The sequence below is a fragment of the Tachyglossus aculeatus genome, chromosome 9, assembly GCF_015852505.1.
Source record: "Tachyglossus aculeatus isolate mTacAcu1 chromosome 9, mTacAcu1.pri, whole genome shotgun sequence".
Taxonomy (NCBI): domain Eukaryota; kingdom Metazoa; phylum Chordata; class Mammalia; order Monotremata; family Tachyglossidae; genus Tachyglossus; species Tachyglossus aculeatus.
In genome coordinates this window covers 12503628-12529680 of record NC_052074.1, presented here as the reverse complement: position 1 = coordinate 12529680, position 26053 = coordinate 12503628, and the positions used below count along the sequence as shown (strand labels likewise).

The window sequence follows — 26053 nt, the reverse complement described above, 5'->3', positions numbered from 1 at the left end:
ATTCCCAGTAAATTATCCAGCCTGTGGGTTATTACCTGTAGGAAAGGTGAATCCAACATGGAATTTTACTGTCTGTGAAACCGAAGCTTAATTCTGGTCCATTGCATGCTAATAATCATTAATTTCATTAATAGCATTGAATGTACCAAGTTCAAAAAGCACGTCAATGACTGCTTCAATGCCTTTATATATTACTTTTACAAGTACAATAGATATGAGGGGATTAATGTGTGTGTGTGGGGGGGGTAGGAGTGGAGATGTCAGCTGTTTCTGTAAACATTTCAATTTTCTTTGGCTTTGTCACTAAATCAATAATGCATACGTCCTTGCTTTCATGAGCTAACAGTACCTTTCTCTAAAGAGTGTCAAATATTTTCAGATGACATCATAATTAATTCTTACTGCAGCCTTCTGAGGGAGACACATGGGAGGTTTTCTCCATTTTATAGGTAAGGAAGCTACCACACAATGCATAGAATACACATGTTTGTACATATTTATTACTCTATTCAATTATTTTACTTGTACATATCTATTCTATTTATTTTATTTTCTTAATATGTTTGGTTTTGTTCTCTGTCTCCCCCTTCTAGACTGTGAGCACACTGTTGGGTAGGGACTGTCTCTATATGTTTGTTGCCAACTTGTACTTCCCAAGCGCTTAGTACAGTGCTCTGCACACAGTAAGTGCTCAATAAATGCGATTGATTGATTGATTGATACCTATCCATATCTCATGAATCAGATGCAGAACTGATTTTTCCCATTCCAGTGTAGCCACTGATCAGTGAACCTCAAACTATTCTGGGTGGGTTATTTCAGTTCACTGAACATTGGCTGTATAGTTCACGCTCTTATTTCTGCTCAGAGGCCCTATTAGGGTCTACCATGGAGGCCTTCCTAGATGACAGGCTAGAGTAAAATCATTGCATTTTGCTTTTATCAATGAAGTACCAAAAGACATAGCCAACTAAAACTTGCATCCAAAGGGCTTATAAATATAATAATGTTCAAAGATATTAGGATCAATACCTTGCTGTACATAATCGTATCACTAAGTGCATCTAAGATCTCATAAATATGTAGATTGAATGAATTTGTTACTTAATTAGAAATTGGGCCTAAAGTATATGGTCTCATAGCAACATGCTTTCCACTGAATATGGTTTAGAACCAACCAGGTCTGCTTCAGAAATTCTTAACTGCCACTGACAGATGCATGCTCTCTAAATGCTGCACAAATAGACATTCAGTAATGTTAATGATATTGTTTCAAGAAATGGGCCAAAGTAGTAGTTTATTCTGCCACTAATTTGGACCCAAATTCTTTAATAATTCTTCCATGTTCTTATATAGAGTATACATGACCCAACATCAGTATATAAAAGTATTTCAAATGAATGGTAACATAATGCTCTAACATGACAAAACTGCACCAAACCAATGTTTTCAGGCCCAGAAACCAAATTTACAACCCATTCCAAGAACATGAAATCAATTTCCAAATCTACAATGACTAAATTCATTTATAATGTTTCCCTGTTGAAAGCATTTAACTACAAAATTTCCAGCCTAGTACATATATAAACAATCTTTCCCTTCCACGACATTTTCCCATAAATTTTTTTTAGTCCTCTTGGAAACTACTGGGTCTCACTATGTTCAGTATATCAGTATATCAGTATTCTCTCAATTTAATCTGATGGCCATACTATTAATTTTTATGCCATTTATTCTTAGTTATATTGCAAATTGGAAATTGTTACATTAATTTACTCATGCTAGGCTTTCAAGAGAATGTTTTCATGCCTGTGAGTCAATGTATATACATTCTTATGAAACAAATGGAATTCATATTTGACTTCAGCAAGCATTGTTCTGCAAACACTCCTCGAATCATTAAAACGGTCAATTCTATTTGAAAGGGCCAAAACAAGTTCTTCAAAACTTCAAGTTCAAGTTTGTAGTGCTTTCTTCATTTAATGTGGCTTCTGATTTCATAATATAAATGTCATAAAATAAGAAAGTTTTATTCTTCTTATTTCCTTCTGTCACTTTTCATGTGATCTGATTTTAAGTAATTGGAACAAACTGTGTCTAATTTCATGCAGCAAGCAATAATTGCTAAGCAGCCTCAAGCTATTGGGATCAAGAACTCTGTCTCCATTAAGCAATTTTCAATTGTTCAAGATTTTTTTTCCAAATGGACAAGACTGGATAAAATTAGGGCATCAGAATAGTATGGCCACTGTAAAAGTAACTGCTAAAATATATCAAAACAAAATTCCTAAATCATGGTACATTTAAGGGCATATGATTCCTGCCCTCCCCAACCCCCATAGTCCAGTAGTTATTGGCTTAGTGTAGCATAAACTTCCAATTTCATGAAAAATCTATAATTGCTATAATCACATGAAAGCCATGACTTCATGTAGCTAATCCCCAGCCAGCCAAAAGTTCACAAAGAGGTAGGCTTTTTAACTGAAACTTAATATGTTTAAAATATCTTAAATGCTGTGCATCCTTATTATATAAGCTTTTTGTGGACTGAATGAGCTATTCCTTTGTAGCCTTAAAAAAAAATTCTCGACAAAGGGCCTACGTGCCACAGGCAAGAGTCTGCTGTAAAAACATTCGAAGTCCTACAGCATTCCCACCCACAGGGCTGTGGCAGACATCACATTGCAATAGAGATAAAGGGGGAACCCTGAGAGTTGCCATTTTATAGAGAAATAGGAAGTTCATTCCAAACCTTTGCAGATAATCTTTTTGCAAACACGAGAATGGCAGCTTTGTATTTCCCTGAGCACCTTCCCTTGGGTTTTGATCAAAAGGACAAATACACTGGTCCAAAAAATATGAAACCCTACTTATGAATGAAGAGCTGATTCCACTCTCCCCATCTCCCTAATCACCTTGGGATATCAAAGCAAATTTGACCACAGTCCAATAGTCAGTGACTTGAGACCTTTACTTTGTTGTGTACATTAGTCTCATGCCATTATCTCTTAAAAGCTTAATTATTTGCAAACAATTGATCAAGATGGGAATTTGAGAAAGGATATGCTTGGGCCACTGGGAGGGCTGCAACGCATTAAGAGAGCAAACAAAATTACCTTTAGATCTTACAATACGAATTAACGATTAAGACCCTGGGTAGGGTAGTGCAGTAGCTGTAAAGGTCTTTCTGGAGTGTTTCCCATTTGATCTGCATTAACACCTCAGGAATGAGGGAAGGCCATAAAACAGTGATTATGTATGGGGAAGCTGATCCCCTCTTCCAGCACCAACTCAGCCCACGTGGAATAGGAGCAGGCATACTAGCTCTCCTCAGGAAACACAGGGTAAGGAAGGTACAGTGAGAAAATGGCTTGGGAGTGGTGACACCCCATCCAAAAGTAAATGGTAGCCATGGAGTAGAAGAGGAAATGGCAGTCCTCACAAAGAAGAAATGCGATGACTGCACAAACCTACTCTTTACTGCACAAATCTACTCTTGAAATGGGGACTGTTTGCCACTAATAATGTGCTTTTGAGCCTCTGCAATATTAATCTCAATAATGACTTAGTAGAGCCGTGGTTGCTTAATAACCCTATCGGAGTTTGCCTGCCTATGGAAATGATTCCCAGGGTGGGTGGATGCCCAGGGTATTAAGAACAGTTAAGGAACAGTTGGAACTACTAAAAATAGCAGTGCAAAATGTGTGTCTGAACAGTCATTTTAACAGTAAAAGAAATAAAAGTGACCAAGTGATCACTTTCTTATTCATGAAAGCTATTTTTTATTGTATTTAGAAGGGAGAGCTACACTGTGGCATCAGTCAGTTTGTTTAACACACAAAGAGAGCTTGTTTACCAAAACAATCAATAAGACTTCTTCAGATGACCATCAATGGGGAAAAAGAAACCCTTCAGTAAATACAGATGGAAAATGTCCAACTTCATATCTTAATGATACTCCTTGTCCAAATGTGCTCCTTTCATCAAATTTTCCACCACTGACTGCAAATGGGGATGCCAGGACAGTGATACACTTTATCTTATCTGCCCTGGTAACCAAGTATCAATAACATTCTCTCCCTCACTGCCTTGCCCACTATAACAGCACATTGTAATGGCTGCAGAAAATTTGAAAATAATCCTGAACAGAGCTTGCCGCTGAGATAATGGAAGGCTAAGCTGTCCCTTCTCAAACCTCAGATTAGTAATTTCTTGTGACACAGAACTGCTTCTATACCCAAACTGCAAAACAGCTATAACAAAGCAATAGAGGTAGAAGCAATTTTCAGGCAAAATGTTACATGTTCTACTTTAAAAGGTAGGGGAATAGGCGCTGGAAGAGCCGATCTAACATGAGGAGTTATGGCATCTGTCCAATATAACCCTTATCAAGGCAATGTTCTGTTGCTTGGCTGAATATGTTGGGAGAACAATTTCGGAAGTTCTTTTATCCTTTTTCCTCCAGCCCTCTGCCTCCTCCACAGCATTAATATAAGCTGACCTTGAGCTAAACTTGGCTATCTGATGGAGAGATACTCCCTTTAAAGAAAAAAAAAGCTCCTCCTGGACTTTCCGTATTTAACCACTAAAATTCCTGTGCTTTGTCAAATGTTTGTGAGTTTCTTTTGTTTTCTGCAACCAGGAATAATAAGGGCCTAAACAACATTTAGCAATTTTCCATTGTATAAAAAAGACGGAGAATGAACTGGCTGAATTACCTTAATTTAATTTTATATTTAACTTGAAATTTTGCCAAACAAAACTTTTTCACTGTAAGTACACTTGATGTACTATATTTTTTTTCCCTAAGCACGGATTCTGACTGCCTTACACTGTAACAATTACATTTATGTAGGATACTTTTTTCCTTAAATAAAAAAAGAAATCCATAATGCTTCCTTATTGTCTTTCAGCTTTATGAATTAGTTTTACTGTTTCAGTGAATGCTTTTTTTGTCTCCTGACTGCACATTATCAAAGAGACACTTTGTGCCTGTCATTTGCATTACAAAAGCTGTGCACCGTATAGTCTAAGAACATAGCTTGAATTTATAGTAGTTGAGTCCTGTATCCCTGCACATGTTGGAATCAAAAGAATAACGAGGGTTTCTGCACTAGCTAAGTAGCCAGAAATGCTTGGAACCTCATCGAAGTCACAAGATTTCAACCTACTTTCTTAATTCTCAGCCAGTGCTCTTAGATAGCCTACCTATGCATTGGCTAAATGTATTACATTTATTGTTTAGCATTTATTTGCTCTTTCTGCAATCCAGTTGAATCATTTCACTAATTTCATTTACAACCAGAACTGGCTAGAATAAGTTGCCAAGTTTAGGTGTGCAAGTAGGAAAGTCAAGTAGGAGTTTGTAGACTTGATCTTATCTCAGAAGAATGACAAAAGCAGTTAAGGAAAAACTGAACACGTTAATATTTCATAACAATCTTCATATTTGAACTGCACTACTGGAATACCTTTACAATGAAGGGCAGTGAAAACAGTATGCTTCCTCAGTCAGTAACAAGTAGCCTTTTTCAGCTAAACTGAAAGCATTTTCCCCTCCCTCCATTTTATTGTTTGGGGTGTCTTTTCAAGAGCTTATTTTATTTACTTTAGTGTACACCTTAATAGTGTATAACCTTGATAAACTTTAAATACTAAATATATATCTTAAATGCACAATGATCTATTTCTGCAATGCCTTTTCAAAAAAGTGTCAAAACTTCCTGGAAAAATGGCCCATTCCACATTGGTAGTTAATTTTTACTCTCACTGGGCTGCATTTGTGAGAGAATATTACAGTCATGGCTCGAAAATTTAACAAAGGAATACTAATGGTATTTGTTAAGTGTTTACTATGTGCCAAGCACATAAGTGCTGGAATCTAACTATAGGAAAAATTAGTTAAGTAAAATAAATTAAGAGCTCCAGTTCCATTCTTTGCATGGGCAACTGGAATTCTTATAAAGAAAAGCTCACCGTACTCAGCTCTCTCATCTTTGAAAACATTTGAGAAAAAAATGTCAAAAATGAAAAGGAATTGTAAAATAAAAAGTATTACTGGGAAAAGATTTAGTTCACTCTGCATTGTTCTTTACATTATATTCTGTTATTTCATTCATAATAATCTAAATCTATTTTATTATTAGTTGTTAAAAGAGATTTTTTCTTTTTGCAAACTCACAGCAAATGAATTCACACAGTGCTTTGCCCACAGCGCTGAATAAATATGATTGAATGAATGTATGAATGGACATACAAAACTTCCATGTAATGCTGAAGTGGCCGTGAACTAAAAAAATGGGAACCTAAATCATAGTATTAGTTAAGATTAAATGTACTGCTACCCTTCAATAATCCCAATTATCCAGTATCATTATACCTAAAGTCAAGTACATCACCTAGAAATAAACGTTGCTCAATTATTTTTACTTTTCCTGTTAGGGTTACTCCAATAATTTCTGGGGTAAATTCAATCCCAAACAACTTTCATAACTACTGCATTAACACCAGAACTGAGCCCCATTTGTCATGGATTATATTGAAAAAAAAATATTGGCACTATATTCCATGTCATGGCATCAAAGATACAGGTACACACAGGATTCAAACTCCACCAGAAAAAACAACAACCAAAAAACCTCCATTGTTTCTGAAACCAGTTTCCAGCAGATTAGTTCAGCTAAAATATCTGCCAACCAGAACCTCTTTTAATAATTACTCATTGTCTTTAAAACTGACTTCACAAATTGCTAAACAGGTAGGGTTGGAAACCATCCACCACCTCATGTAAATTATAGCAGCAGAGGTTGTAATCCCACAAAGTTCCCCCAAAAGCCTCTGTTTTCTCAGTTTCTTTCTTTCTCTTGCTGGGTGTTCTCTATTTCTAAAGTTCCCTCCCCCACGTCCTACAATCTACTCTCCCCACTGTCCGCCACCCTCCTCACCCCATCCGATATTATAGATAATGAACTCCAAGTTACACCTTACTGGGTCACACAATTATAATGGAATAAGGTGAAAGGAGTGTGTTCTAATCAACAGGCTCCCTTGCCTAAGGGGTTTCCTTTTGAGAGTGGCCCAGTGGTTTTAAAGAGAAAAAGGCATTTCATAGGCACACTGCAAACCACTGTGATGATTGTCCAGAACTGTTCCAAACTGTTGGGTAGGGACTGCCTCTATATGTTGCCAATTTGTACTTCCCAAGCGCTTAGTACAGTGCTCTGCACATAGTAAGCGCTCAATAAATACGATTGATGATGATTTAGAACGGAAGAATCCACCAACAACTTGAAGAACACGTTTTGGCTTTAAACTTCGAAGAGGAAGGCTTTCAAGGTTACTAGGAGAAAGTACAAGAAGATGAAAAGCAACACTACCACTCTGAAACATTTACTAGTTGAAGGCAATCGCCAATGCCTGAAAGGGTGCCCCATCCTGTATCAAATAGTCACAACGTATCCTTGTAAAACAATAAGGTGACCATTCCATATAAGCAGAACAACAAGTATTCTCCATGGGTTATTTTCTTTTTTAATGTATTTGAAGATCTAGAAAAAGAAAAAGAGAGAGAAACCATGCTGCTCCCAATAAGACTAAAGACCCCTGGAACTGGTACACATTCTCTGGTGTTAATTTTCCCACTTAAATTACAGTGATGGTGTAGCCTCATCTCATTAGAGATCATTGTCCCCAGTAGACAGTTGTGTTTATGGGGGACTCTTGCTGTTCCACACCTGCTGCTCAGGTTGCTATGTGATAAAGACTGCATACAAACAGCAGTCTTGAGCTTGCTGGACTGCAACTGATGAGCCTAGGCTAATTCAGGGGTGATTATGTAGTTTACTGGACCACTAAACCTCTTTAAGCTTGTAATTACTGCCTATTTGAGTAAAGAACATTCAAAAGCAATTCACTGCATCATGCCTGCCACAGCTGGAAGCAGACTGCCAGCAGTCTGTGGGGACATTAAAATCTACAGGGACAGGGACTGAAGCCCAGCTAGCAGGCACTGAGAGTAGCAGCCAAGTACGCTCACATTCCATCTCACCTTTTCTGACCAAGCATACCATTAAAGGTGTAATGAAAACTATAGAAAGGTAATAAAGATGACAAATAATGGTATATAATGGAAGGAACTACATTTTAATGATTTTTTTTGTATAAGGCTAATTCTTTTCTCAAGAATCTTTGCAGTGCCAAAAAAAGAAAAACCCTTCTCAAGTGCTCTCTGCTCCAGGCATTTAATACTATGTATTCTCGTTAAAATCCCATCAAAATTTCTGAAAACAAAATATGTGCCTTTCTTGTACTGCAAAGCAACTGGCAAGTCAAAACTTTTTAAGGGTCTTTCACCAACTTAGCAATATACATGAACTTAACGGAGGGGAAAACCCATCTAACTTGTTGATTGACATTTGGTGAAATCATGTAACTATATTTTGCTACTAACTGAATGTCTCAAAGGCCCCTCCATGGAATTTACTTTCAAGAAACCAGAAGATTTGGGATGAATCAGTATTTATCAATGTTCTCCTTTTCTTTTACTGTCTCCTTAACAACTGCATTTCTTTTGTATTACAAAAGTGTAAAACATGCTTTGCATTGCTGTGGATATAATTATTACTTGTCTCTGAGTAACAAAAAAGACTGGAACTTAATGAAGGGGGATTAAGTTAATTTCTTTTTAGCTAACAGTTTCCTGTCGTTTAAAATGTAGATCTCAGTGAACATAATGTTCAAGGTATGAATATAAATTAAGCTTTATACTTCACTGAAATCCCCACTTTGGGATATTGACGTTAAAATATTAAGATGATGTTTACTCTTTTAAAGTATGTAAATTCAGCATTACATAAAGCCACAGAAATCCTCTCTGACTACTCCATCCAAATTCCACAGATCTAGGGGTTTATGTGCTATCGAGACATCATTCTTATTAATATTCATTAGGAAGGTCTACTTGCATTTTTATAAGCTGTGAGTGAAGCAAGAGAAACAATCAGAATTCTTTAACACATAGGCATTATCAATTCAACATATGCCAAATAGGAGAGCACGCAGATCTGAAGTTGAGATTCAAATGCAATTTACCTTTACTAAGCCAATTTTCATGAAAACTCTTTTCATTTCTCCAATTATCATGTAAGCTATTTAATGGTTTCTTTTCTCAGTTACCTACACTTCAAATTTCATTTCTTTAACAGATTACTCAGCATGATATTTTATCTTAATTAACAGGGGAAATTCACTGTTTTTTTCTTACTCGCAACTAACTGAAAGAGGGTTTTTTTATTTCAAAAATAGTCCCCAAATTTAAAAGTACTTACTAAGATCCTTTTATTTTGAAAATAGCCCCCAAATTTAAAAGTACTTAGTATGAACCATTTAACCTCCATAAACCTTCTTAAACAACTCATTTTTAACTTTAGGATGCATTCATCTATGGAAGATCTACACCATTCTGTGGTGTCCACTGAAGATTTCAGAAGCGAAAGTAGCCAGACAGAATTTGGCTCTCAGATGCACACTGTCAATCTCATTTCAAAATTTTGCTTTCCTAGCTGGTCAATCAATTAATCAATGGTATTCACTGAGTGCTTATTGTGTGCAAAGCACTTTGGAGAGTACAAAACACGGCTGGCAGATCTGTTCCCTGTCACAAGGGGCTTACAGTCTAGAGAGGTAGACAGAAATTAAAATAAATTATGGATATGTACATCTGTAGTTTTGTTTATTTGTATGGATGTATGTCTCCCCCCCTCTAGACTGTGAGCTCGTTGTGGGCAGGGAATGTCACTGTTTATCTTGTACTTTCCCAAGTGCTTAGTACAGTGCTCTGCACACAGTAAGCACTTAATAAATACGATTGAATGAATGAATCAATGCTGAGGGTGAGGTGGACATCAAGTGCTTCAAGAGTACAGAGCCAAGTGCACTGGTGATGCAGACGGAGAGGGAGCAGGAGAAATGAGGGTTCAGTTGGGGCAGGCCTCTTGGAGGAGATGTGATTGGAAGAACACAGTAACTATCATCAGTTTCTACTTCTATGGTAATACAATGCAAAGGCTGTGATGACTTTGGCAGATAATAATAACAATAATAATAGTAATAATGGTATTTCTTAAGTGCTTACTATGTGCCAGGCACTGTACTAGGCGCTGGGGTGGATACAAGCAAATTGGGTTGAACACAGTCCCTGTCCCCCAAGGGGCTCATAGTCTCAATCCCCATTTTATAGATGAGGTACCTGAGGCACAGAGGAGTGAAGTGACTTACCCAAGGTCACACAGCAGACAAGTGGCAGGGCCGGGATTAAGTGGCTGAGCCGGGATTATAGATCTCAACTATAGCCTAAAACTGTGGGGCCACTGCTATTTAGAAATTGATCGGATATTCTGAAATTTGGGAACATCCCTTTGTAGCTGCAGAGACACCCAAGACCACGGCATCCTGTTTGTGGATCTGTCTGGGGAGTACCATAGGGTTGTTACTGGACATGAGCAGATTCTCAGTTGAACTTTCATGGTGAATTCCAAGATATTCTTCCCCCCAAACTGGTGTGCACTCAACTGATAAATATCAACAGGCCCTACACTAAAGTAGGGCCTGTTGATACACTCAGTCAGTACACTCTGACTCTATGTTAAATAGTCCCTACCTAAACTGAAAGAGTTCATGTACTTCTCCAAGAACTTCGTTTACTCCTGGGGTATCCCTGGATAAACTTTGTATATTTAGGCATTTGCAATGATCAACATGGCAGAGAGGAATGGAAACCTGAATAGTGCAAAAAGGCAGTCCATTTTGGCTATCTGGAGTTTGGGATATGCTCGGTTTCTTTGTCAAAATCCATTTTTGGATGGTTGAATTCAGAGGTGGATGTTTGCCCACCTTCCCGGGCAGAGGGTGAGAGCTGCATTTGACACAAAGGATGCTCTAGAAATAAGGAGGGGAGATGTCTGCCATGTTTTTAGATGGAGTAAACCAGAATGAGAATTCACCCTTGCATGTCAAGCAGAGAACCACACCATAAAGGAAATCAATTAGGGCCTTTGGAAACAAAAGCATTTAAAAATGATGTAGCTTTCAACACATTCATACTATGAGCTCATTAATAATTTATAATGGTTACATATAATAAATTAATTTATTTGGTCAATACCAGGATAGAAAAAGCCAGGACTTATTTCCTCTCTTTTCACTTAAAATGGTCCTGAAAGACACTGACAAGAAAAGTAACCTCAAGCCTAGGCACATTTGTCTTGTAAGGATCCCTCTTAAGCCTCTTAGATGACTGCTCTAATTAAAAAAATGTTAAATTCTTTCATTTTGATTATTCCAAATGATAAACCTGACTATTATATGCATATATTTTGTTTAATGGCTTCATTTATTTTAATAACAAAGAGAAACTAGATTTTACAGATGAAAGCTTTTTCGTGGCTTCAGTGCAACTGGGATTTTTAAAATCTGTGATGTTAACCAATACGTGGTAATGGATGCTCTCTTGGGTCCTATTTGATAACATTTTATGCTGTGGAAAACTACACCTGAGTAACAATCAACGGGATGTTTTCCCCCTTTCTTAAGAATGCAAAATTGACTTTAGTGTCAGAGGCCCTTATAATTGCTCTCTTTGTTTCTTTTTTTTTCTGAATGGTTACATATTCAGTAAAGTGTGCTAGTGGAAATACTGTATCAACAGGATTAACTCACTAAAAATGCAATACAAAAGATGCTCAAAGAGCTGTTTATGGGATTCCAAGGACTATCATATAATGGTATAGACGTTTTATATCTTTTCAAGAAATTGACAATAGGATTTAATAATTTCCATCTGAAGAAACATAAATCGTGGTAAGCATAGTGATTCCAGTTTAACTTGTGTAAATTTTTTTGTATCTATATCTTCAAAATACCAGAGCAAATGAAATTTGTTAAACTAATTTTAATGGTGGCAAAGGAAGCCCCATTTCAGAAGCCATCATTTGTCTACTAAGATGTTCTTCTGAATCCAAAATAGTTTAAGTTCCTCAAGCATGGAAGCTTGCCACCTAACAATTCTAAAAGCTGTCACGGTGGAATGATACAAGCCATAAAGCAACAATCCTCAACATGTACTTCTTTTATACTAAAAAAAACAACAAAAAAACCCCAGCAACACAAACCCAACTCGCGTGCCACACACATGACGCCAAACATTTTTACAGATGCTATCTTGGCCCAAGATGGCAGCTCATGATTAATGGCTGCATCATCCTTGGCTCTGCTGCAGTGAAGCCTGGGGTCTGATCCTGACAAACATACCCTTCGTCTGCAGCCAATCAGCAGATGTAAGCACATAGGGCCTGTCAGGTTGACATATCATTCCTTCGACAATGTCAACGAGTATTAATGTTCAATTATCTGTCCTAGAAATAACCCTCGCCTTTATGCATTGTGTAACTGCATGCGTGGTACAGTGGTAATCCAAAGGCAAGGACACAAATGCCCGCGATAACCCAGTAGCTGTGAGCTGGTTTTCCAACACTGTGATGACACTGCCTTGCGGGACTGAATAGGGGACTTGTATTTTCTTTATTTGGGGAATACACATTTGAAGGGTCCTAGAGCCCTTTATTTCTCTCTTAGCATGTTTGCACATCAGTAGTCCTTACTAGTTAAACCACAAGGCTTCAAATGCATCATATTGTGATTTGACAATTATCCACAGCCAATCATTCTTCATGTATAATGATAAACTCTTCATTATGTTTTTGTGCCTTTTTATTTCCTGAGCTCAGGTGTATATCATTTACCATCAAACTAAAACAACAATAGCAGGCTCTTCTAGAGCAATGTCAGGATCAATTCACCTCTAACTTGTAACGCTAAAAGCAATCTGACCAAGGGAACCATTTCAGCTTCTCATTGTTAAAACTGAGACCTTCAGCATGGGGATGATTTAAGGAATATAGCTGAGTTCATTTCACCTGACATCTTTTATAGCTACACACATATTAAAATTATTGACTCCTTTTCTTTTAGTTAAATTCCAAAGCCTTTTCTGTCAGAATTAACATCATGAAAATGACTTTTGATCCTAACAGATTGACACATTTATAAGATTTTTGTTGAAATAACATCCAAAGACTATCAATGGCAAGTTAAGTTTGCTAACTTTTCTTATACAAACAGTCTTGAAAAACAACAGAATGGGATACAACAGCTCATGGTAGTATCATGATAAAGCTTTCAACACAATTTCTTTATGGCCAAACTTTAGACTATAGCGGAGACTTAACATCACTGATATGGTGTTCAGCCAATTTTCCCCAAGGAGTACGAACGGTAAGCAATCGATTTCCCATGAAAAGCAACTGAAAATCTTTAATTATTGAAATTGTCAGAATCAGTGTAGTCTAGTTAGTCTACAATGTCGAACATATGACAATGTTATGAACCTTCAAAACTGTGCTCCCTTTTCATCACTGTTCAAGATTCCTAATTCATTCATTCATTCATTCTTTCAATTGTATTTTTCGAGCACTTACTGTGTGCAGGGCACTGTACCAAGCGCCTGGAAAGTATAATTTGGCAACAAATAGAAACAATCTGTACCCAACAATGGGCTCACAGTCTAGAAGGGGGAAGAATCTTATACTCTTTTCAACTGCCTATCACCATTTAAACATGGTTAACAAAAAGTATTCTCAAAATCCAGTTTCCCTTGCCTACTGTGGGAATTTGTTTCTGGAAAGTTCTGGAGTTGACAGAAACATGGTTGACAAAGTGTAAAATCATGGGATATAATCTTGATCGATAAAAGGATCATGGGACAAATCATGGTTGGTAAGAATAATGGGCTATGGACCACCATTATTTTAAGGACATAAATTTTGAGAAGGTTTGTGATGGTCAAAAATAAACAGTTCAAGCTTACATAAAACAATAAATAGGAATAGTAGAGGGTCATACCAGATGTTAAAATCATTGCTTTCTACTTTCAATACTGTTAGTTTGTTAGAAATAAAGTGCAATAAGTTTGTCCTATAGAGTGTAAGTTTGTTGTAGGAAGGGAATGTATCTGTTATATTGTTGTTTGTACTTTCCCAAGCACTTATTACAGTGTCCTGCTCACAATAAGAGCTCAATAAATATGATTGATTAATTGATTACTATATATTATATATATATATATATATATGCACTATAATTATTATAGAAAAAAGTTTACAGAAACTTTGTTGTTGAATAAATTACCTTTCCTTGCTTCTTGGGAGATCTCTCATTCACTTTCCTCTTAGAGGTTAACTCAGTGAAGTACAATCTGAGACAAAGTGAGACAGGTAAACCTGGTGTCTCACCTTGATCTTCCCACTAAGAATGCCGTGGGTGGTGACAGGGATGGTGCAGTGATAAGATCCCCACGTCTGGCAAGGAAGAGGGCAAGCAATTTGAAATGTCAGGAGGTTGGTCAGGTGAAGTGAAGTCATGGAGAACTGTGGTTTCCCAAAACCCTACACTGTGGTTGCTAAACTAACTGAGAAAGTACAGTATACAAGTACTAAAATCCAGGGTTAGAAAAATTGAGGATGATCTGGGAAAAGCTGTGGTATGTTCAGTTCTGAGCTTTCCCTTGAAAACAAGTGAAAATACCAGTTTTGAATAGAGTGCAACAGCAGAATTAGGGAACATTCTTCCAATAACTCCACTTTGTAGATATAGTGTGACACAGTGTTAGAAGAAAGAGCTGTGGGCATATGCGCTGTGTGGGATGTTAGGTAATACAACACGAGTCTTCTTAAACATAGGCTCTCCAGATTGCAACACCTGTGTTTATTGACGGACTGGGTGTCTAATGAAAATGTACTAGATAATCCTAAATATGGCTACCTCATATTTAACAAAATTGAGTTGGGCCCAAAAGGGAGGTACTTTTCATCTCTGATATTGAATTACTTCAAAAATCACTGGAACTGCTCTCCCTTCACCCTATAATCAAATAACGGTATTTACCAAGTGCCTTCTGTGCGCAAAAAATACCTAGAAAACACAGCCCCATACTTCAGGTAAGGTTTTGGGGTTTGGGACTTGGATCACAGGTTTAGCTTTCGCACTTAGCATCTCCGCATGCCTTTCCTTCTTGAATGATCCCTCTATCCCTAATCTATTTTAAAGTTTGTCTCGCCCTTTAGACTGTAAGCTCCCTGTGGGCAGGGGCAACTACCAACTCTGTTGTGTTTGTACTTTCCCAAGCACTGTTTGGTGCTCTGCACACAAGTACTTAATAAATAGCACTGATTGGTTGATTGATTGATTGATTGATTGATTGAAAGAGATATCACAACAGCCATAACAGGGCTAATATCTGAGTCTAGAAAAAAGACAATCAACTATAGGCCCTGAAAATGGGTGGAGCTTACAATCAAAAGCAGTATTGCAAAGTTGTATCAATGCAAATAAAGGCTCGTTTTTCACCTGCAGTCCCAAGCAAAATAGTAAATCACAATTTAAAGTTCTAAGACCATATTCTTATTGCAGACTGTATACTCTATTGTACTGTACTTTCCCAAGTGCTTAGTATAGTAAGTACTAAGTACAGTGCAGTAAATGCTCAATGAGTACCACTCACTGATTGATTGATTGACTGAGGTAAGCAGTGAGACCTCATGAATTGAGTCAAGCATTCTAAACTTGAATCCTGGCACTCCTCCTGTAGCGCCTGGTAAATACTGGCCCATCAGTTAACCTCTCCTGGTCCCAGTATCCCATTTTCCTTATCAGTTAAATGGGAATAAGAATGCTGGATGATCAGACTGGCCTTCAAAACTTAAGGAGGTTGTCTAATAGTTTCATCTGCCATTTTCTACAAAGTAGACTGTAGACTACTTAGTTGCTGGCTGGCTTTTTTCCCCTGTTATTCATGACCTTACAAACTTTTTTAAATTAATGAATATATACATACATGTAAATCTAAATATACACACACACACACACATTTAATTTTGCTTTTTCCTTTGATAATTCACCCCACCATTTACTCAATCATTCTCTGTAGGTGGAGGTGATGAATGTTACTGAGTGCCAGTGGTTTTGGGTCCAAGCTGAATACCCACAAGGAGCTCCTTACCCTGAATCCCAGGTTCCTGTCAGCTTGGTAATTGATGATGTTTTCACTTCAAGGTGTGGGATCGGGACCCATCAGAGAGAGGGTTCAGTGGGGGATGTAAGCTGAGTGAAACTGACTCGGCTATGTCTTTTACCCATGGCTTCTAATAAGCATAAATTCATTACCCGCCAAATGTACTTTAACATAATAGGTGGGGGGAATCAATCAGTTTAAACAAAATAATGTCACAACTACTCGTAAAAGGTGAGTTTCTTTAAAAAAACAACTTGGTAAATGCAAAGGAACATTTTAGTTAAAACAGTTCTTTCCAACACCCTGCTCTCCACTGATTTCAAAATGAACTTAGGGATTTAAAATGCGAAGATCAGAGATGAATAAAACAGAAAGCCAGCCAATCTTTTTTCAACCTTGTTTTCAATATCCCACGGTTGCCATAACCAAAAAGGTTCAGGAGAACACATATACTGTATTTCAAGTGGAGTTTTTATTTAAGCTTATTTTTGTAGTAATTCTTATTTCCATAGTCACTCTGAGAGGTATCCCTTCACTTCTTATCAATGCCAACTGGAAGGAAAGTAGGCACCCTGCCAAGTCACTGACAACATGTCTTGCCTGAGTTGCCAAGGGTGAACGGTAAGTTGACATGCCTGAGATCCAGCAAAGAGCAGTCCCTGACTAATGGCTTCTGGATTCCCTGTGACCTTTGATCCTTAATGACCAAGAGAAAAACAAATGACCTACTTCAAGAAGGTGCATCCTTTTAGAAAAAGGAGATTTGTCTAACAGGCCCTGATTAATAAATGTCACGTTTGTAACCCAACTTTCGGTTACTTAGATGCTTAGCGCAATGGGAAACCAGAGACTGAAAACTCTCAGTGCATCTATTTTTCAGTTGGACATTTCAAAAAATGCCCTCTTCCGTGAACAAAAGAAATCAAGAAAATCAGATCCCGGTGCTGTTGAAGTATACAACAGTGCAGTAAAGGAAGAAAAGGCAATTTTCTGACACAAGACAGGAAGTTGGCAAACTAAAGCTTAAAGCAATAGCACCATCACCCAAAATTTATGCATTGTTTCTGTCATTAAAGACTTGGTACCCATTTTGACACCAAGGGCTATCGGCCCTCAATATCCCACCGCAAGAAGCTGGCGGCTACTATAACCACAGAGCCATGCTGTCCGAACCTTAATGATAACTTTCATCACTGCATATTGTCACCATAGCAATGAAGCTAGATGTGGGCCAATGACAAGGTTCTGTCATCACTCAGTTCCGTATCACACAGCTTGGGCCTGACAGCCTTCAGGACTATTCTCTCATCCATCCTGAATACGCAAATACATTCTTAACAGGCCCCAAAGTAATAATCTGCCCTTCTGCAATATCATCATTTTTCATGAGCTACCAGAAGTAAACAGAGCATATTCAAAAGGTCCATTACCTAAAATGAACCTTTTTGCATATCTAAGAAAAATCAGAAATGGAAGGTTTAAAACATAATCGTCTATAAAGATCAAAATACCACAGTCCAAAAAGACACACATGATCAATCAGTGGCATTTACTGCGTGCTGACTGTGTGCCGAGTGCTGTACTAAGTGTTTGGGGAAAATACAAGAGAGTTGGTGGACACGATCTCTTCCTACCAGGAACTAACAGTCTTTAGAGGGAGACAGATGTTAAAATAAATTACAGGGAGAGGAAATGGTAGAGTATAAGGATACGTACACAAGTGCTGTGATGTCACCTGCTTTTTGCCAAGCAACCAATGTAATGTAATCATGTCAAACATGCCATTTTGGGGAAATCTATCCAAGGCTATCTGAATTTAAAGTATTTCTCTAGGGCAGGAACAATTACTTTGCACCGCCCAACTTGCTTCAGAGCCTTTGTGCTCCCTTCCCATCAGCTTCTGAACATAGCACTTGGCAGCAGGAGCCAAGGCATTGGGAGGCTGGGCGCTAAGAATAAAAATACTGGACCTAGAGGTATCAAGGATTGTATCTATACCAGACATATGGAGGATCAGCTGAAAACCAGACTATCTAGGAATAAAACTCAACAAATAGCACCGCGGTTACAGCATACTAGTTAAATTTTCAGAAGCCTGCATTGTTAAAATGTGGGGAAGAGGTATCGGATTGCTGACACAATTCATCATTTCACAAAACATTATCTATTTAGGACAAAATAGGACTAGACCAAGGACTGGGCCTACAACAATTTGTCCTACGATGCCACCCCCGTATTTAGTTTCAATTGAGACTACAGTCAGGTCTTCATTAGCACAGGGTTGCACTCCTGTAGAACCCTGTGAACAGGAAAACTTGCAAGCTAGTCCTCGTTCTGTGTCCGATTCTGTGCACATGGACCCTACCCTTTCTTCCGACGCCGAACTGTGCCGAATTCAGACGGGTTTTGTGATATCGGAAGAACATTCCTTAACCCTGCAATCATAGTCTGCCCAAAACATCATCATCATCATCAATCGTGTTGTGGAAGGGCATGCTCAGGAAGAATTGTATCCCAAATCATACTGCACCTCTTCTGGCTGGGAAAGTGAAGGGTTGAACAATTCTACGGTAATTCAGCTAGTGCAGTAGGCCAATCTGGACACTTCAGTCTTCCTTTCCCTCGAAGTTAAGGTCTCTTGGTTAAACTACTTAATAATACCTTTATAGAGAATCTGGCAGTTAAGGCATTCAAGTCACGTGGTGCATGACCAACCAGAAACCTAAAAATATGGTAGCAGCATTTCCCATAAAAGTCTATTTCTTATAATAACAATAGTAATAATAGTGTTATGTCAGGCACTGTACTAAGTGCTGGGGTGGATACAAGCAAATCAGGTTGGACACAGTCCCTGTCCCGTTTGGGGCTCAGAGTCTCAATCCTTCTTTTATAGATGAGGTAACTGAGGCACAGAGAAGTTAAGTGACTTGCCCAAGGTCACAAAGCAGACAAGGGGCAGAGCTGGGATTAGAACCCATCACCTTCTGACTTGGAGTCCCGTGCTCTATCCATTACACTATGCTACATTTATTCATTCATTCAATCGTATTTATTGAGCACTTACTGTGTGCAGAGCACTGTACTAAGTGCTTGGGAAGTACAAGTTGGCAACATATAGAGACGGTCCCTACCCAACAACGGGTTCACAGTCTAGAAGGGGATCTACATCTAAAGGTTCAGTAGGATTATACCCTTTGGGGGAAGGGATGCAAATATGTTCAGTCTTGTGACATGCTTTGCAAACTCAGCATGCCTCTCTGATGTTTCTGACACTATCTTGTTATCATGGACAATGACGATGCCATACTTTAGAATCCCAGGTCAAGTCACCTGTGTTAAAACAGCATAATTCATTTTTGGAAATTTTGTAGGTGGGCAGTTCCAAGGGTGAGGAGGAGGTTGGGGCAGTGGTACCTAGACTCCTTGCCACTTTACAGCTACTGTGGAACTATTTGAGGACAGGGAAGGTTACAAAAATCAATCAGTGGTATTTATTGAGCACTCCCCCTCCAGTCTGTAAGCCCATTGTGGGCAGAGAATGTGTCTACCAACTCTGTTACATTGCACCCTCCCAAGCGCTTAGTACAGTGCTCTGCACATAGTAAGCACTCAATAAATACGACTGATTGATTGGGCCCTAAAGCACCATTATCTTTCAACAAGAAGGATGAAAGATGGCAGCTGTTGCTACTTGCTAGTGTCCTGTTTCACTTCCCTACTAATGGATGCTACAGGGAAGCTTAAAATCGACCTGGCTGAATTTGGCAGTGGTTGCTTTAGGCGAGTTGGGACTTGACATTGGGTGATACTGTTATAATGCTATAACTGGCTTTAAAATCCCTTGCATACTACTTGACTTTACTCTCCACTTCATTTGGTCCCTGCAGACAGTCTCCATAAGAGAGGCCATCACCAGATATTCCCCCAAATACCACTTTATTGCTTCTGAAATAATGTTACTATCACTTCCACTTTATAGTACTTTATAGTATTGCTGCTGACGATGATAACGTTCAGAAAAGAACCACAATGATGCAAACTTTGCAGTGCACGCATAAGGATCCTTCCGTAAATGATAAATTCTTAGATTACATCACTAACACAAAGAGAGGTCTCAGAGGCTAATTTGAAACCCCATCTCATGGGTAAGTCTTTCAAGGCATTCCATATTTTACATAAAATGTACACTTGAACTTGGAATCATGGAGATCTGGTGCATAAAGGCACAATATTTCTAAAAAAAACACCCACATTTTAATTAAATACGATTTGGCCTCACATGTAACTTGCTACTGGGTGTGTTCACTATATGACGCATGTCAGCACAATATGCCACATGCTTGTCTGTCCACCTCCAGCCTTATAAAGATGTTCAACGTGTGAACATTCAAAGCTGATTTACAGTGCTCTGGAAACAACGAAGCGACTAATCTTCTAGGACAAATGCTTAAGGACAACAAACTGAAACATATAAATTCCCCACATACTTAAAAATATTATTGTCTGTAATTTAATATAACAGAATATTTCTCAGCCTATAACCTTGCACGCAGAAGCAGTTTCTCGAGCATTAATACTTCAATGGGTCATATGCCCCACATCTGTCATTCTGTCCTGAAGTCTATGAGGCAAAACCAAGACTCTGCAAGCCTATTGATTTTTCTAGCATTTGCTTTAATTTACTTAACCATTGAGAAATCCATCAGTACATAAAGGGCAACTGTCCATTACTGCCTCATTTGCAGACATGCTTTCCCCTCATTTTTGGGTAAATATTTCCCTTCAATCGCTATGTGTTTACAGTAAAAAAGTGAATTAGAAAAGTGTTCACACCTGTTTTTGTTCAGTAAGTGCTGCACTGAGGTATATGTAACGTGCTTAAAGATAGAATAAATATCTAGGCATTATTACATCTGTGTGCAAAGGGTGGTAAATTAGATCCTAATTACATTAACCGGGATTCTGCCTCCCAGCTTAAATTTTACATGAGCACTCTGCAAAAATCCAAAAGCTCTGCTGTGGTTTCTTTATGAGCTGGTGCTTACAGCTACTTCCTATGCGGTCACTAAATATTCTGTTTACAAATAAATGAAGAAGCTTTGAGCCAGCTTGCCAGGGTAATAATCCGTTATTTTTTTTTTTCTTCTCCAACAAACCCTCACCACATAAGCATGGCAACAATCAGAAGTCCTGGCTTCATCTAATTACTCTATCACATAATTTCACAAATTGCCTTTTCACTGGGGAGCCAAGTGCAAAACAGGCTCACAGTGGGATTTCAGGCAGCAGCTTTCATTTACTACTCATTTCTTGTTAAATTAAACACGAAAACACCAGTTGTGTGAAAGAAGTCAAAAAGAATGCTTGCAAATGAGCCAGGAAACTGTGTCTCATATCTGTACCATTTCTACAGAAGAAATAATTGGTGAGCCAGTATTTTAATGGTACTATTGTACCTCTTAACCCTTTCTTGTTCTTGAGCAGTTCCTGTAAACAATCCCCTACAATTAGAAGCTTGGAAGGAGAACTATGCCAACTGAATTCCAGGCACTATTATCAACAACGAAAAATTGGTCTTAAAGTGTCCTAGTGATCTTAGGATGCTATTACTATTTCACCTTAACACTGCACTCAACAGCTACTACAATAATTAAAATTGAACATCTGTTATGTGTACAGACAAATGCTTCTAACAGCACTTTGGGAGTATAAATAGCCACCAAATATTAGAACATCAAATTCCATGAATCTGGAAATGGTTTAGACATTTAAACAATGTTAATGACACAGATTCGATTTTCGGCGTTAGGACTTTGTATCTTTTATACGATGCGTGAGTCAATAAATGTACACTCATCTCTCTTCAACAGCAAGGCAAGGGGTGGGGAGAGGTAAAGGAGAAGGAAAATGAGGGGAAAAAAAGTTTCTGTGGATAACATGAATCGTGGAAGTGAACCCAAGGTTACGTTGCTATAAAATGCCATTATTACATCAACAAGTACAAAACTAAACACAGCTACTGGTAATTAAAGCTGTTCCTTTTGTGGTACAGGAGCCAGTAGGGTCAGGTACCCACTTTACATCACAAACCAGCCCTTTATGCATGTAGATTTGCCAGTATTATCTGCACAGGGAGAAGAAAACATTAGCAGCAGCTGTCTGTGTGCTTTTCCATTGAAAATTCTATTCATACAGACAGGTGGAGTAATTTAAAAGCCAATGTGGTGCAATTTTGATATGACTAATGCCACTGTTTACTAAAATGCCACCATTACCACTGTTTATGGAAATGTTACTAAAATTACATTTTATTCATAAGAATTTTAAGATTCCGGCTATTACCGGGTTTTAAATGATCACAACTCGGAATCAACCCTCAAACGCTGCTGCACTAAATAAAGTACAGTTGGTTTCCAGTTTGGTGAGTAACTGGAGCTGTGTAAGCGGTTTCTTGGCTCTCCATAGGACAAATTAACGGTGTAGTTCTTTGTAGTGTTGGCTATAGAGTGGGAAGAAAATCTTCAAGAAGGTGACTTCCATGGTGGCTGATTTTCTTGGAATTTGCATTAGAAAATACTATGATCCTTAAAACCCTCAAATAATCATACACAGTTGGGACTAGGGAGACAGCGATAAGCCATATACTTTTAAAATTACACAGATGTTCACACCGCCAAAGTTGGGGCAGGAGCCGAGTTAAGTATTTTCATAATAATCACTTAATAATAATTATGGTATTTGTTAAGCCTTTACTATGTGGCAGGCACTGTACTAAGCACTGGGGTGGATGCAAGCAAATCGGATTGGACACAGTCCCTAGCCCATGTGGGGCTCACAGTCTCAATCCTCATTTTATGATGAGAGAACTGAGGTACAGAGAAGTTAAGTGACTTGTCCAAGGTCACACAGCAGAGAAGTCACAAAGCCAGGACTAGAACCCGTGACCTTCTGATGCTCAGGCCCATGCTCCATCCACTATGCCATAGTGCTTCCCAGAACCGAACTCTGGGAAGAACCAGACACTTCTCCTAGTTCCTGGAAGAAGGGTTGGTGAGGAACTCGAGTCAACATTAAGAAAATACAGATCTGGCCAGCCCCTCATTTACTCAATTATAATCAGACTTCATCATTAAGGCTTATTCCAAACTCCTCTGTCTCACACTTTTATTTACAATAATTAACCAGAAAATGAAATAATTTGATTGGAATGGTAATCTTTTTGTTTGTGTGCTCTGATTAGTTTATCTTAGAATTTCATGGAGTATAATGACCCTATAGACTTTTGTGTTTGATCCTTGCTCTAACAATCTTGAGAAGGAAAAAATAGCATACCTTCAATTTGCAAACTCAGTATATCCATAATATCACTTTTTAGGGCAATGTAGTGTAAGTACAAATCTCTATGTAGAATATTTTGTATCTGTTCCTTTAAGAGTTCAGGTTTATACTGTGAAGAGTCTTCTGTTTCAGTGCAGTAAAAGTAGTTACCATTAAGCAATAATTAGAAATTGCTTCCACACTTTGACATACTGCTCCAGAATTATCAGCTGGTCACTGGAAATGATCTTGTTGACTACTCTCAGATAGACCAAGTTGTGTAGACTTGGCAGACCATATATTCCTTTACTACTAAATATCCCAACCACTCTCCAAAGCCAAAGCCCTTTAATTCCAAAGGATCATGAAGGCAACAAGGCAACAGCGGTGGAGGGCCAATAAGGAGTGAAATGGTGATACAAGATTGTAAGGGTGATTAGAGCTTTCTCAGGATAGGACTAGAGGATATAACCATGTTATAGCCTAGCGGAGGAGTCAGAATACCTATTTGGCCTTATTTTTCTCCTGACTTCAACATGTGATGTCAGCAAAAAATTCAAATTCCGATCAATATTTCAACCTAGATTTCAACGTTTAAAACATCTTCTCATCTAGGTTGGGAACTTCTTGTGGGCAGGGATCCTGTCTATCAACTCTTACCCTGAACACTCACTGTACTCTTACAGTGCTCCGCACACAGTAATTGCCCACTATATAAGACTGATTAATTTAATCTGATAGAGCCAATAGTGCAGCCCCTGGGATGCCGGGCCTTAAAGTCAGAAGGACTTGAGTTTGAATGTGCCATTTGTCTGCTCTGTGACTTTGGACAAGTCACTTCACTTTTCTACGCCTTAGTTACCTCATCTATAAAATTGGGGATTAAGACTGTGAACACCACGTGGGACATGGACTGTGCCAGACCTTAAATCTACCCCAGTGCTCAGTATAGTGCCTGGCACTTAGTAAGCACTTAATGAACACCATGAAAACAAATCAAAACAAACACCGGGGTGTTAATTTGTCCAATTTACAGATACTAGAAAGGAAATAAGATGTAAAAGTTCATACGATTTTAAAGAGTTCAATCTGCTTGAACCTCTAATTCACTCAGTATCTTTCTTGTGCATATATGCCACCACCTTCCCTTAATTTCCATCAAAAAAAATTGAGCACACTCCACTTCTGTGCCACCTGGAACTGATTCCTCCTGTTCTTTAAACTTCCCTTATTATGGAAGTAGTGATCATTAACTTCACTGCTGATGTTCCAGAGGCAAACCCACAAAGTTATTCTGCTGTGTCTATATGTATGATTCTATTTATTTATATTGATACTACTCATGCTTGTTTACTTATTTTGATGCTTGTCTCCCCCTTTCTAGACTGTAAGCCTGTTGTGGGCTTACTATGTGCCAAGCACTGTTCTAGGCACTGGGGTGGATATAAGGTGATCAGATTGTCCCACGTGGGGCTCACAGTCTTAATCCCCATTTTACAGATGAGGTAACTGAGGCCCAGAGAAGTGAAGTGACTTGCCCAAAGTCACACAGCTGACAATTGGTGGAGCTGGGATTTGAACCCATGACCTCTGACTCCAAAGCCCGTGCTGTTTCCACTGAGCCACACTGCTTCTCGAATGAATGAATAAAAGCTGCAACAATGTGAGGCCTTAACATGCTTCAGAACATTGGGAAGCTTTGTAACTGGACTCTGACCTGGACAGTAGCATCCTGAGGGACTTACCAGTCACCTTTACCACTAGATTTGTTGAGCTCTGAACTTTCATTCATTCAATCGTATTTATTGAGCGCTTACTGTGTGCAGAGCACTGTACTAAGCACTTGGGAAGTACAAGTTGGCAACATATAGAGATGGTCCCTACCCAACAGTGGGCTCACAGTCTAGAAGGGGGAGACTTGGTCTTATGTTGTCTTTATATTTATATTATCAGTACTGCAGGAGGTGCTTAATACTATTACTACTAATGCTACTACTGCCATCTCCACTTCTACTACTACTTCTACTCATTGCCTTGTTACTTTGGCAAGGTTCTAGGATATATTTAATAATAATAACAATAATAACAGTGGCATTTGTTAAGTATTTACTATGTGCCGAGCACTGTACTAAGCTCTGGGGTGGATACAAACAAATCAGCTTGGACACTGCCCCTGTCCCACATGGGGCTCAGTCTTAATCCCCATTTAACAGCTGAGCTAACTGAGAACCAGAGAAGTGAAGTGACTTGCCCAAGGTCACACTGCAGAATTTGAATCCAGGTCCTTCTGACTCCAGCCCTGTGCTCTAGCCATTAGGCCACTCTGTTTCCCCCCCCCGCAACACAATAAAGTTCATAAGGATTGACTGGTACGAACGGCAGTAAACTCTCAGTTAATGCCAGTTTTAAACCGAGGTAAAAACTGAAGGAAGGAGTAATTGACTGCATCTAAAACAAGCTTCGTAATATCAACAATGGTAATAGTTAACAAAAATAAATTAAAACCTTTCAATTTAAATGTAAAAACTCACTGGTTTTCTAAAGGTCACAATTAACTGCATTTATTGAGTGCTTACTATGTGCAGAGTTACTGTACTAAGTGCTTGGGAGAGT

The 26053-nt window shown here is 38.5% G+C and overlaps 1 protein-coding gene across 4 annotated transcripts in view; it reads right to left on the bottom strand.

The window, feature by feature from the left end:
• Positions 1-26053, bottom strand: part of MEIS1 (Meis homeobox 1) — a 146637-nt gene that overhangs the window by 25062 nt on the left and 95522 nt on the right. The gene's annotated exons all lie outside the window — the stretch shown is intronic.